Below are 13114 nucleotides of genomic sequence, written 5' to 3' on the forward strand. Positions count from 1 at the left end.
ACTGAAACTCCTTCTGCACACACTGAAACACCTTCCACACACACTGTAACCCCTTCCCCACACACTGAAGTCCCTTCCGCACATACTGAAACACCTTCCCCACACACTGAAACCACTTCCCCACACACTGAAACCCCTTCCGCACACAGTGAAATCCTTCCCCACACACTGAAACACCTTCCCCACACACTGAAACACATCCCCACACACGGAAACCCATTCCCCACACACTGAAACACATCCCCACACACTGAAATCCCTTTCCCACACACTGAAACACCTTCACCACACACTGAAACACCTTCCCCACACACTGAAACCCCTTCCGCACACAATGAAACCCTTCCCCACACACTGAAATCCCTTCACGACACACTTGAACACATCCCCACAAACTGGATCCCCTTGCGACACACTGAAACCCCTTCCGAACACACTGAAACACCATCCCCACACACTGAAACCCCTTCCCCACGCACTGAAACCCCTTCCGCACACACTGAAACACCTTCCGCACACACTGAAACACCTCCCCCACATACTGAAACCCCTTCCCCACACACTGAAAAACATCCCCAAACACAGAAACACATTCCCCACATACTGAAACCCCTACCCCACACACTGAAATCCCTCCCACAAATACTGAAACACCTTCCCCACACGCTGAACCCCTTCCAAACACACTGAAACCCCTTCTGCACACAGTGAAATCCTTCCCCACACACTGAAACACATTCCCCACACACTGAAACACATCCCCACACACGGAAAACCCTTCCCCAAACACTCAAACACATCCCCACACACTGAAACGCCTTCCCCACACACTGAAACACCTTCCCTACACACTGAAACCACTTCCGCACACAGTGAAACCCTTCCCCACACACTGAAACCCCTTCCCCATACACTAAAACCCCATCCACACACACTGAAACACCATCCCCACACACTGAAACCCCTTGCCCACACACTGAAACCCCTTCTGCACACACTGTAACACCTTCCCCACACACTGAAACCCCATCCGCATACACTGAAACACCTTCCCCACACACTGAAACCCCTTCCCCACACACTGAAACCCCTTCTGGACACACTGAAACACCTTCCCCACACACTGAAACCCTTCCCCACACACTGCAACACATCCCCACACAATGAAACACATCCCCACACACTAAAACACCTTCCCCACACCCTGAAACCCCTTCCCCACTCACTGAAACACCTTTCCCACACACTGAAACCCATCCCCACACACTGAAACACTTTCCCCACACACTGAAACCCTTCCCCACACACTGAAACACATCCACGCACACTGAAGCACATCCCCACGCACTGTAACACCTTCCCCACACAGTGAGACCCCTTCCCCACACACTGAAACACCTTCCCGACACTCTGAAACACCTTCCCCACACACTGAAATCCCATCCAAACACAGTGAAACACTTCCCCACACTCTGAGACCCCTTCCCCACACAGTGAAACACCTTCACCATACACTGAAACTCCTTAACCACACACTGAAGCACCTACACCACTCACTGAAACCACTTCCCCACACACTGAAACACCATCCCCACACACTGAAATACCTTCCCCACACAATGAAACACCTTCCCCGCACACTGAAGCCCCTTCCGCACACACTGAAACACCTTCCCCACACACTGAAACCCTTACCCACACAGTGAAACACCTTCCCCACACACTGAAAACATTCCCCACACACTGATACCCCTTGCCCATGCACTGAAACACGTTCTCCACGCACTGAAACACCTTCCCCACACACTGAAACCCCTTCCGCATACACTGAAACACCTTCCCCACACACTGAAACCCGTTCAGCACACACTGAAACACATCCCCACACACTGAAACCCCGTCCCCACACACTGAAACCCGTTCCGCACACACTGAAACCCCATCCCCAAACACTGAAACACATTCCCTACGCACTGAAACCCTTCCCCACACACTGAAAGACATCCCCACACACTGAAACTCATCCCCACACACTGAAACACCTTCTCCACACACTGAAACCCCTTCCCCACACACTGAAATAGATTCCCCACACACTGAAACCCATCCCCACACACTGAAACACCTTCCCCACACACTGAAACCCTTCCCCACACACTGAAACACATCCACACACACTGAAGCACATACCCACGCACAGAAACACCTTCCCCACATAGTGAGACCCCTTCCCCACACACTGAAACAACTTCCCGACACTCTGAGACACCTTCCCCAGACACTGAAATCGCATCCAAACACACTGAAACCTATACCCACACTCTGAGACACCTTCCCCACACACTGAAACACCTTCCCCACACACTGAAACCCCTTCCCCACCCACTGAAACACCTTCACCACACACTGAAACCGTTCCCCATCCACTGAAACCCCTTCCGCACACACTGAAACACCTACAGCACACACTGAAACCCCTTCCCCACACACAGAGACACCATCCGCACATACTGAAATACCTTTCCCACACAATGAATCATCTTCCCCACACAGTGAAGCCCCTTCTGCACACACTGATACACCTTCCCCACACACTGAAAACCTATCCCACACACTGAAACCCCTTCCCCACACACTGAAAACCTTCCCCACACACTGATACCCCTTCCCCACACACTGAAACACCTTCCCCACACACTGAAATACCTTCCACACACACTGAAACCCCTTCCGCACACACTGAAACACCTTCCCCACACACTGAAACCCCTTCCCCACACACTGAAACCCATCCCCAAACACTGAAACACATTCATCACACACTGAAACACATTCCCCACACACTGAAATCCCTTCCCCACACACTGAAACCCTTCCCCACCCACTGAAACCCCTTCCGCACACACTGAAACACCAACAGCACACACTGAAACCCCTTCCCCACACACTGAAACAACATCCCCACACACTGAAATCCCTTCCCCACACACTGAAACACCTTCCCCACACACTGAAACACCTTCCCCACACACTGAAACCCCATCCCCACACACTGAAACACCTTCCCCACACACTGAAACCCTTCCCCACACTCTGAAACCCCTTCCCCACACACTGAAACCCTTCCCCACCCACTGAAACCCCTTCCGCACACACTGAAACACCAACAGCACACACTGAAACCCCTTCCCCACACACTGAAACACCATCCCCACACACTGAAATACCTTCTCCACACAATGAATCATCTTCCCCACACACTGAAGCCCCTTCCGCAAACACTGAAACAACTTCCCCACACACTGAAATCCTTACGCACACACTGAAACCCCTTCCCCAAACACTGAAAACCTTCCCCACACATTGATACCCCTTCCTCACACACTGAAACATCTTCCCCACACATTGAAATACCTTCCCCACACAGTGAAACCCCTTCCGCACACACTGAAACACCTTCCCCACACACTGCAACACATCCCCACACACTGAAACACCTTCCCCACACACTGACACCCCTTCGCCACACACTGAAACCCATCCCCAAACACTGAAACACATTCATCACACACTGAAACACATTCCACACACTCAGAAACGCTTCCAAACACACTCGAACAAATTCCGCACACACTGAAAACCCTTCCCCACACACTGAAACACCTTCCCCACACACTGAAACGACTTCCGCACACACTGAAACCCCTTCCGCAAACACTGAAACCCCTTCCCCACACAGTGAAACACCTTCCACACACACTAAAAACCTTCCCCACACACTGAAACCCCTTCCCAACACACTGAAACTCTTCCCCACACACTGAAACCCCTTCCGCACACACTGAAACACCTTCCCCACACAATGCAACACATCCCCACACACTGAAACACCTTCCCCACACACTGACACCCATTCGCCGCACACCGAAACCCATCCCAAAACACTGAAACACATACATCACACAGTGAAACACATTCCCCACACAATGAAACGCTTCCAAACACACAGGAACAAATTCCCCACACACTGAAAACCCTTCCCCACACACTGCAACACCTTCCCCACACACTGAAACACCTTCCCCACACACTGAAACGCCTTCCACACACACTGAAACACCTTCCCCACACACTGAAACCCTTCCCCACAGTCTGAAACACCGTCCCCACACACTGAAACCATTCCCCACCCTCTGAAACCCCTTCCGCACACAATGAAACACATACAGCAGACACTGAAACCCCTTCCCCACACACTGAAACACCATCCCCACACACTGAAATACCTTCCCCACACAATGAATCATCTTCCCCACACACTGAAGCCCCTTCCGCACACACTGAAACACCTTCCCCACACACTGAAAACCTTACCCACACACTGAAACCCCTTCCCCACACACTGAAAACCTTCCCCACACACTGATACCCCTTCCCCACACACTGAAACACCTTCCCCACACACTGAAATACCTTCCCCACACACTGAAACCCCTTCCGCACACACTGAAACACCTTCCCCACACACTGCAACACATCCCCACTCACTGAAACACCTTCCCCACACACTGACACCCCTTCGCAACACACTGAAACCCATCACCAAACACTGAAACACATTCATCACACACTGAAACACATTCCCCACACACTGAAACGCTTGCAAACACACTTGAACAAATTCCCCACACACTGAAAACCCTTCCGCACACACTGAAACACCTTCCCCACACACTGAAACGACTTCCGCACACACTGAAACCCCTTCCGCACACACTGAAACCCCTTCCCCACACAGTGAAACACCTTCGACACACACTGAAACCCTTCCCCACACACTGACACCCCTACCGCACACACTGAAACACCTTCCCCACACACTGCAACACATCCCCACACACTGAAACACCTTCCGCACATAGTGACACCTCTTCGGCACACACTGAAACCCATCCCCAAACACTGAAACACACTCATCACACACTGAAACACATTCCCCACACACTGAAACGCTTCCAAACACACTGGAACAAATTACCCACACACTTAAAACCCTTCCACACACACTGAAACACCTTCCCCACACACTGAAACATCTTCCCCACACACTGAAACCCCTACCCCACACACTGAAACACCTTCCCCACACACTGAAACCCTTCCCCACACTCTGAAACCCCTTCCCCACACACTGAAACCCTTCCCCACCCACTGAAACCCCTTCCGCACACATTGAAACACCTACAGCACACACTGAAACCCCTTCACCACACACTGAACACCATCCCCACACACTGAAATACCTTCCCCACACAATGAATCATCTTCCTCACACACTGAAGCCCCTTCCGCACACACTGAAATACCTTCCCCACACACTGAAAACCTTACCCAAACACTGAAACCTCTTCCCCACACAATGAAAACCTTCCCCACACACTGATACCCCTTCCCCACACACTGAAACCCCTTCCCCACACACTGAAATACCTTCCCCACACACTGAAGCCCCTTCCGCACACACTGAAACACCTTCCCCACACACTGAAAACCTTACCCACACACTGAAACCCCTTCCCCACACAATGAAAACCTTCCCCACACACTGATACCCCTTCCCCACACACTGAAACACCTTCCCCACACACTGAAATACCTTCCCCACACACTGAAACACCTTCCGCACACACTGAAACACCTTCCCCACACACTGCAACACATCCCCACACACTGAAACACCTTCCCCACACACTGACACCCCTTCGACACACACTGAAACCCATCCCCAAACACTGAAACACATTCATCACGCACTGAAAAACATTCCCCACACACTGAAACGCTTCCAAACACACTGGAACAAATTCCCCACACACTGAAAACCCTTCCCCACACACTGAAACACCTTCCCCACACACTGAAACGACTTCCGCACACACTGAAACCCCTTCCGCACACACTGAAACCCCCACCCCACACAGTGATACACCTTCCACACACACTGAAACCCTTCCCCACACACTGAAACCCCTTCCCAACACACTGAAACCCTTCCCCACACTCTGAAACCCCTTCCCCACACACTGAAACACCTTCACCACACACTGAAACACCTTCCCCACACACTGAAACCCCATCCAGACACACTGAAACACATTCCCCACACACCAAAACACCTTCCCCACAAACTGAAACCCCTTCCGCACACACTGAAACACCTTCCCAACAGACTGAAACAGCTTCCCCACACACTGAAACCCCTTCCCCACCCACTGAAACCACTTCCCCACACACCGAAGCACCTTAAGCACACAATGAGCACCTACCCCACACACTGAAACCCCTTCAGCACACACTGAAACACCTTCCCCACACACCGAAACCCTTACCCACACACTGAAACCCCTTCCCCACACACTGAAAACCTACCGCACACACTGAAACCCCTTCCCCACACACTGAAACACCTTCCCCACAAACTGAAACACCTTCCCCACAAACTGAAATCCCTTCCACAAATACTGAAACACCTTCACCAAACACTGAACCCCTTCCCCACACACTGAAACCCCGTCTGCACACAGTGAAATCCTTTCCCACACACTGAAACACATTCCCCACACACTGAAACCCATCCCCACACACGGAACCCCCTTCCCCAAACACTCAAACACAACCCCACACACTGAAACGCCTTCCCCACACACTGAAATCCCTTCCCTACACACTGAAACCAATTCCGCACACAGTTAACCACTTCCCCACACACTGAAATCCCTTCCCCACACACTGAAACACCTACAGCACACACTGAAACCCTTTCCCCACACACTGAAACACCATCCACACACACTGAAATACCTTTCCCACACAATGGATCATCTTCCCCACACACTGAAGCCCCTTCCGCACACACTGAAACACCTTCCCCACACACTGAAAACCTTACCCACACACTGAAACCCCTTCCCCACACACTGAAAAACATTCCCCACACACTGAAAGGCTTCCAAACACACTGGAACAAATTCCCCACACACTGAAAACCCTTCCCCACACACTGAAACACCTTCCCCACACACTGAAACGACTTCCGCACACACTGAAACCCCTTCCGCACACACTGAAACCCCCACCCCACACAGTGATACACCTTCCACACACACTGAAACCCTTCCCCACACACTGAAACCCCTTCCCAACACACTGAAACCCTTCCCCACACACTGAAACCCCTTCCCCACACACTGAAACACCTTCCCCACACAATGAAATACCTTCCCACACACTGAAACCCCTTCCACACACACTGAAACACCTTCCCCACACACTGCAACACATCCCCACACACTGAAACACCTTCCCCACACACTGACACCCCTTTGCCACACACTGAAACCCATCCCCAAACACAGAAACACATTCATCACACACTGAAACACATTCCCCACACACTGAAACGCTTCCAAACACACTGGAACACATTCCCCACACACTGAAAACCCTTCCCCACACACTGAAACTCCTTCCCCACACACTGAAAAGAATACCCCACACACTGAAACCCCTTCAGCACACACTGAAACACCTTCCCCACACACCGAAACCCTTACACACACACTGAAACCCCTTCCCCACACACTGAACCCCTTCCCCACACACTGAAACCCCGTCTGCACACAGTGAAATCCTTTCCCACACACTGAAACACATTCCCCACACACTGAAACCCATCCCCACACACGGAACCCCCTTCCCCAAACACTCAAACACAACCCCACACACTGAAACGCCTTCCCCACACACTGAAATCCCTTCCCTACACACTGAAACCAATTCCGCACACAGTTAACCACTTCCCCACACACTGAAATCCCTTCCCCACACACTGAAACACCTACAGCACACACTGAAACCCTTTCCCCACACACTGAAACACCATCCACACACACTGAAATACCTTTCCCACACAATGGATCATCTTCCCCACACACTGAAGCCCCTTCCGCACACACTGAAACACCTTCCCCACACACTGAAAACCTTACCCACACACTGAAACCCCTTCCCCACACACTGAAAAACATTCCCCACACACTGAAAGGCTTCCAAACACACTGGAACAAATTCCCCACACACTGAAAACCCTTCCCCACACACTGAAACACCTTCCCCACACACTGAAACGACTTCCGCACACACTGAAACCCCTTCCGCACACACTGAAACCCCCACCCCACACAGTGATACACCTTCCACACACACTGAAACCCTTCCCCACACACTGAAACCCCTTCCCAACACACTGAAACCCTTCCCCACACACAGAAACCCCTTCCCCACACACTGAAACACCTTCCCCACACAATGAAATACCTTCCCACACACTGAAACCCCTTCCACACACACTGAAACACCTTCCCCACACACTGCAACACATCCCCACACACTGAAACACCTTCCCCACACACTGACACCCCTTTGCCACACACTGAAACCCATCCCCAAACACAGAAACACATTCATCACACACTGAAACACATTCCCCACACACTGAAACGCTTCCAAACACACTGGAACACATTCCCCACACACTGAAAACCCTTCCCCACACACTGAAACTCCTTCCCCACACACTGAAAAGAATACCCCACACACTGAAACCCCTTCAGCACACACTGAAACACCTTCCCCACACACCGAAACCCTTACACACACACTGAAACCCCTTCCCCACACACTGAAACTCTTCCGCACACATTGAAACCCCTTCCGCACACACTGAAACACCTTCCCCACACACTGAAACACCTTCCCCACACACTGAAACCCCTTCCGCACACACTGAAACCCTACCGCAAACACGGAAACCCATTCACCACACACTGAAAGACATTCCCCAAACACTGAAATACTTCCAAACACACTGAAACACATTCCCCACACACTGAAACCCCTTCCCCACACACTGAAACACCTTCCCCACACACTGAAACGCCTTCCACTCACACTGAAACCCCTTCTGCACACACTGAAACACCTTCCCCACACACTGTAACCCCTTCCCCACACATCGAAATCCCTTCCGCACATACTGAACCACCTTCCCCACACACTGAAACCCCTTCCCCACACACTGAAACCCCTTCCGCACACAGTGAAATCTTTCCCCACACACTGAAACACCTTCCCCACACACTGAAACACATCCCCACACACGGAAACCCATTCCCACACACTGAAACACATCCCCACACACTGAAGTCCCTTTCCCACAAACTGAAACACCTTCACCACACACTGAAACACCTTCCCCACACACTGAAACCCCTTCCGCACACAATGAAACCCTTCCCCACACACTGAAATTCCTTCACGACACACTGAAACACATCCCCACACACTGGATCCCCTTGCGACACACTGAAACCCCTTCCGCACACACTGAAACACCATCCCCTCACACTGAAACCCCTTCCCCACGCACTGAAACCCCTTCTGCACACACTGAAACACCTTCCGCACACACTGAAACACCTCCCCCACATACTGAAACCCCTTCCCCACATACTGAAAAACATCCCCAAACACAGAAACACATTCCCCACATACTGAAACCCCTACCCCACACACTGAAATCCCTCCCACAAATACTGAATCACCTTCCCCACACGCTGAACCCCTTCCCCACACACTGAACCCCTTCTGCACACAGTGAAATCCTTCCCCACACACTGAAACACATTCCCCACACACTGAAACACATCCCCACAAACGGAAACCGCTTCCCCAAACACTCAAACACATCCCCACAAACTGAAACGCCTTCCCCACACACTGAAACACCTTCCCTACACACTGAAACCACTTCCGCACACAGTGAAACCCTTCCCCACACACTGAAACCCCTTCCCCACACACTGAAACCCCATCCGCACACACTGAAACCCCTTGCCCACACACTGAAACCCCTTCTGCACACACTGAAACACCTTCCCCACACACTGAAACCCCATCCGCATACACTGAAACCCTTTCCCCACACACTGAAACACCATCCACACACACTGAAATACCTTTCCCACACAATGGATCATCTTCCCCACACACTGAAGCCCCTTCCGCACACACTGAAACACCTTCCCCACACACTGAAAACCTTACCCACACACTGAAACCCCTTCCCCACACACTGAAAAACATTCCCCACACACTGAAACGCTTCCAAACACACTGGAACAAATTCCCCACACACTGAAAACCCTTCCCCACACACTGAAACACCTTCCCCACACACTGAAACGACTTCCGCTCACACTGAAACCCCTTCCGCACACACTGAAACCCCCACCCCACACAGTGATACACCTTCCACACACACTGAAACCCTTCCCCACACACTGAAACCCCTTCCCAATACACTGAAACCCTTCCCCACACACTGAAACCCCTTCCCCACACACTGAAACACCTTCCCCACACAATGAAATACCTTCCCACACACTGAAACACCTTCCCCACACACTGCAACACATCCCCACACACTGAAACACCTTCCCCACACACTGACACCCCTTTGCCACACACTGAAACCCATCCCCAAACACAGAAACACATTCATCACACACTGAAACACATTCCCCACACACTGAAACGCTTCCAAACACACTGGAACACATTCCCCACACACTGAAAACCCTTCCCCACAAACTGAAACTCCTTCCCCACACACTGAAAAGAATACCCCACACACTGAAACCCCTTCAGCACACACTGAAACACCTTCCCCACACACCGAAACCCTTACACACACACTGAAACCCCTTCCCCACACACTGAAACTCTTCCGCACACATTGAAACCCCTTCCGCACACACTGAAACACCTTCCCCACACACTGAAACACCTTCCCCACACACTGAAACCCCTTCCGCACACACTGAAACCCTACCGCAAACACGGAAACCCATTCACCACACACTGAAAGACATTCCCCAAACACTGAAATACTTCCAAACACACTGAAACACATTCCCCACACACTGAAACCCCTTCCCCACACACTGAAACACCTTCCCCACACACTGAAACGCCTTCCACTCACACTGAAACCCCATCCGCATACACTGAAACCCTTTCCCCACACACTGAAACACCATCCACACACACTGAAATACCTTTCCCACACAATGGATCATCTTCCCCACACACTGAAGCCCCTTCCGCACACACTGAAACACCTTCCCCACACACTGAAAACCTTACCCACACACTGAAACCCCTTCCCCACACACTGAAAAACATTCCCCACACACTGAAACGCTTCCAAACACACTGGAACAAATTCCCCACACACTGAAAACCCTTCCCCACACACTGAAACACCTTCCCCACACACTGAAACGACTTCCGCACACACTGAAACCCCTTCCGCACACACTGAAACCCCCACCCCACACAGTGATACACCTTCCACACACACTGAAACCCTTCCCCACACACTGAAACCCCTTCCCAACACACTGAAACCCTTCCCCACACACTGAAACCCCTTCCCCACACACTGAAACACCTTCCCCACACAATGAAATACCTTCCCACACACTGAAACCCCTTCCGCACACACTGAAACACCTTCCCCACACACTGCAACACATCCCCACACACTGAAACACCTTCCCCACACACTGACACCCCTTTGCCACACACTGAAACCCATCCCCAAACACAGAAACACATTCATCACACACTGAAACACATTCCCCACACACTGAAACGCTTCCAAACACACTGGAACACATTCCCCACACACTGAAAACCCTTCCCCACAAACTGAAACTCCTTCCCCACACACTGAAAAGAATACCCCACACACTGAAACCCCTTCAGCACACACTGAAACACCTTCCCCACACACCGAAACCCTTACACACACACTGAAACCCCTTCCCCACACACTGAAACTCTTCCGCACACATTGAAACCCCTTCCGCACACACTGAAACACCTTCCCCACACACTGAAACACCTTCCCCACACACTGAAACCCCTTCCGCACACACTGAAACCCTACCGCAAACACGGAAACCCATTCACCACACACTGAAAGACATTCCCCAAACACTGAAATACTTCCAAACACACTGTAACACATTCCCCACACACTGAAACCCCTTCCCCACACACTGAAACACCTTACCCACACACTGAAACGCCTTCCACTCACACTGAAACCCCTTCTGCACACACTGAAACACCTTCCCCACACACTGTAACCCCTTCCCCACACACTGAAATCCCTTCCGCACATACTGAACCACCTTCCCCACACACTGAAACCCCTTCCCCACACACTGAAACCCCTTCCGCACACAGTGAAATCCTTCCCCACACACTGAAACACCTTCCCCACACACTGAAACACATCCCCACACACGGAAACCCATTCCCACACACTGAAACACATCCCCACACACTGAAATCCCTTTCCCACAAACTGAAACACCTTCACCACACACTGAAACACCTTCCCCACACACTGAAACCCCTTCCGCACACAATGAAACCCTTCCCCACACACTGAAATCCCTTCACGACACACTGAAACACATCCCCACACACTGGATCCCCTTGCGACACACTGAAACCCCTTCCGCACACACTGAAACACCATCCCCTCACACTGAAACCCCTTCCCCACGCACTGAAACCCCTTCTGCACACACTGAAACACCTTCCGCACACACTGAAACACCTCCCCCACATACTGAAACCCCTTCCCCACACACTGAAAAACATCCCCAAACACAGAAACACATTCCCCACATACTGAAACCCCTACCCCACACACTGAAATCCCTCCCACAAATACTGAATCACCTTCCCCACACGCTGAACCCCTTCCCCACACACTGAAACCCCTTCTGCACACAGTGAAATCCTTCCCCACACACTGAAACACATTCCCCACACACTGAAACACATCCCCACACACGGAAACCCCTTCCCCAAACACTCAAACACATCCCCACACACTGAAACGCCTTCCCCACACACTGAAACACCTTCCCTACACACTGAAACCACTTCCGCACACAGTGAAACCCTTCCCCAC

The sequence above is a fragment of the Heterodontus francisci genome, chromosome 11 (genome assembly GCF_036365525.1).
Source record: "Heterodontus francisci isolate sHetFra1 chromosome 11, sHetFra1.hap1, whole genome shotgun sequence".
NCBI lineage: Eukaryota > Metazoa > Chordata > Chondrichthyes > Heterodontiformes > Heterodontidae > Heterodontus > Heterodontus francisci.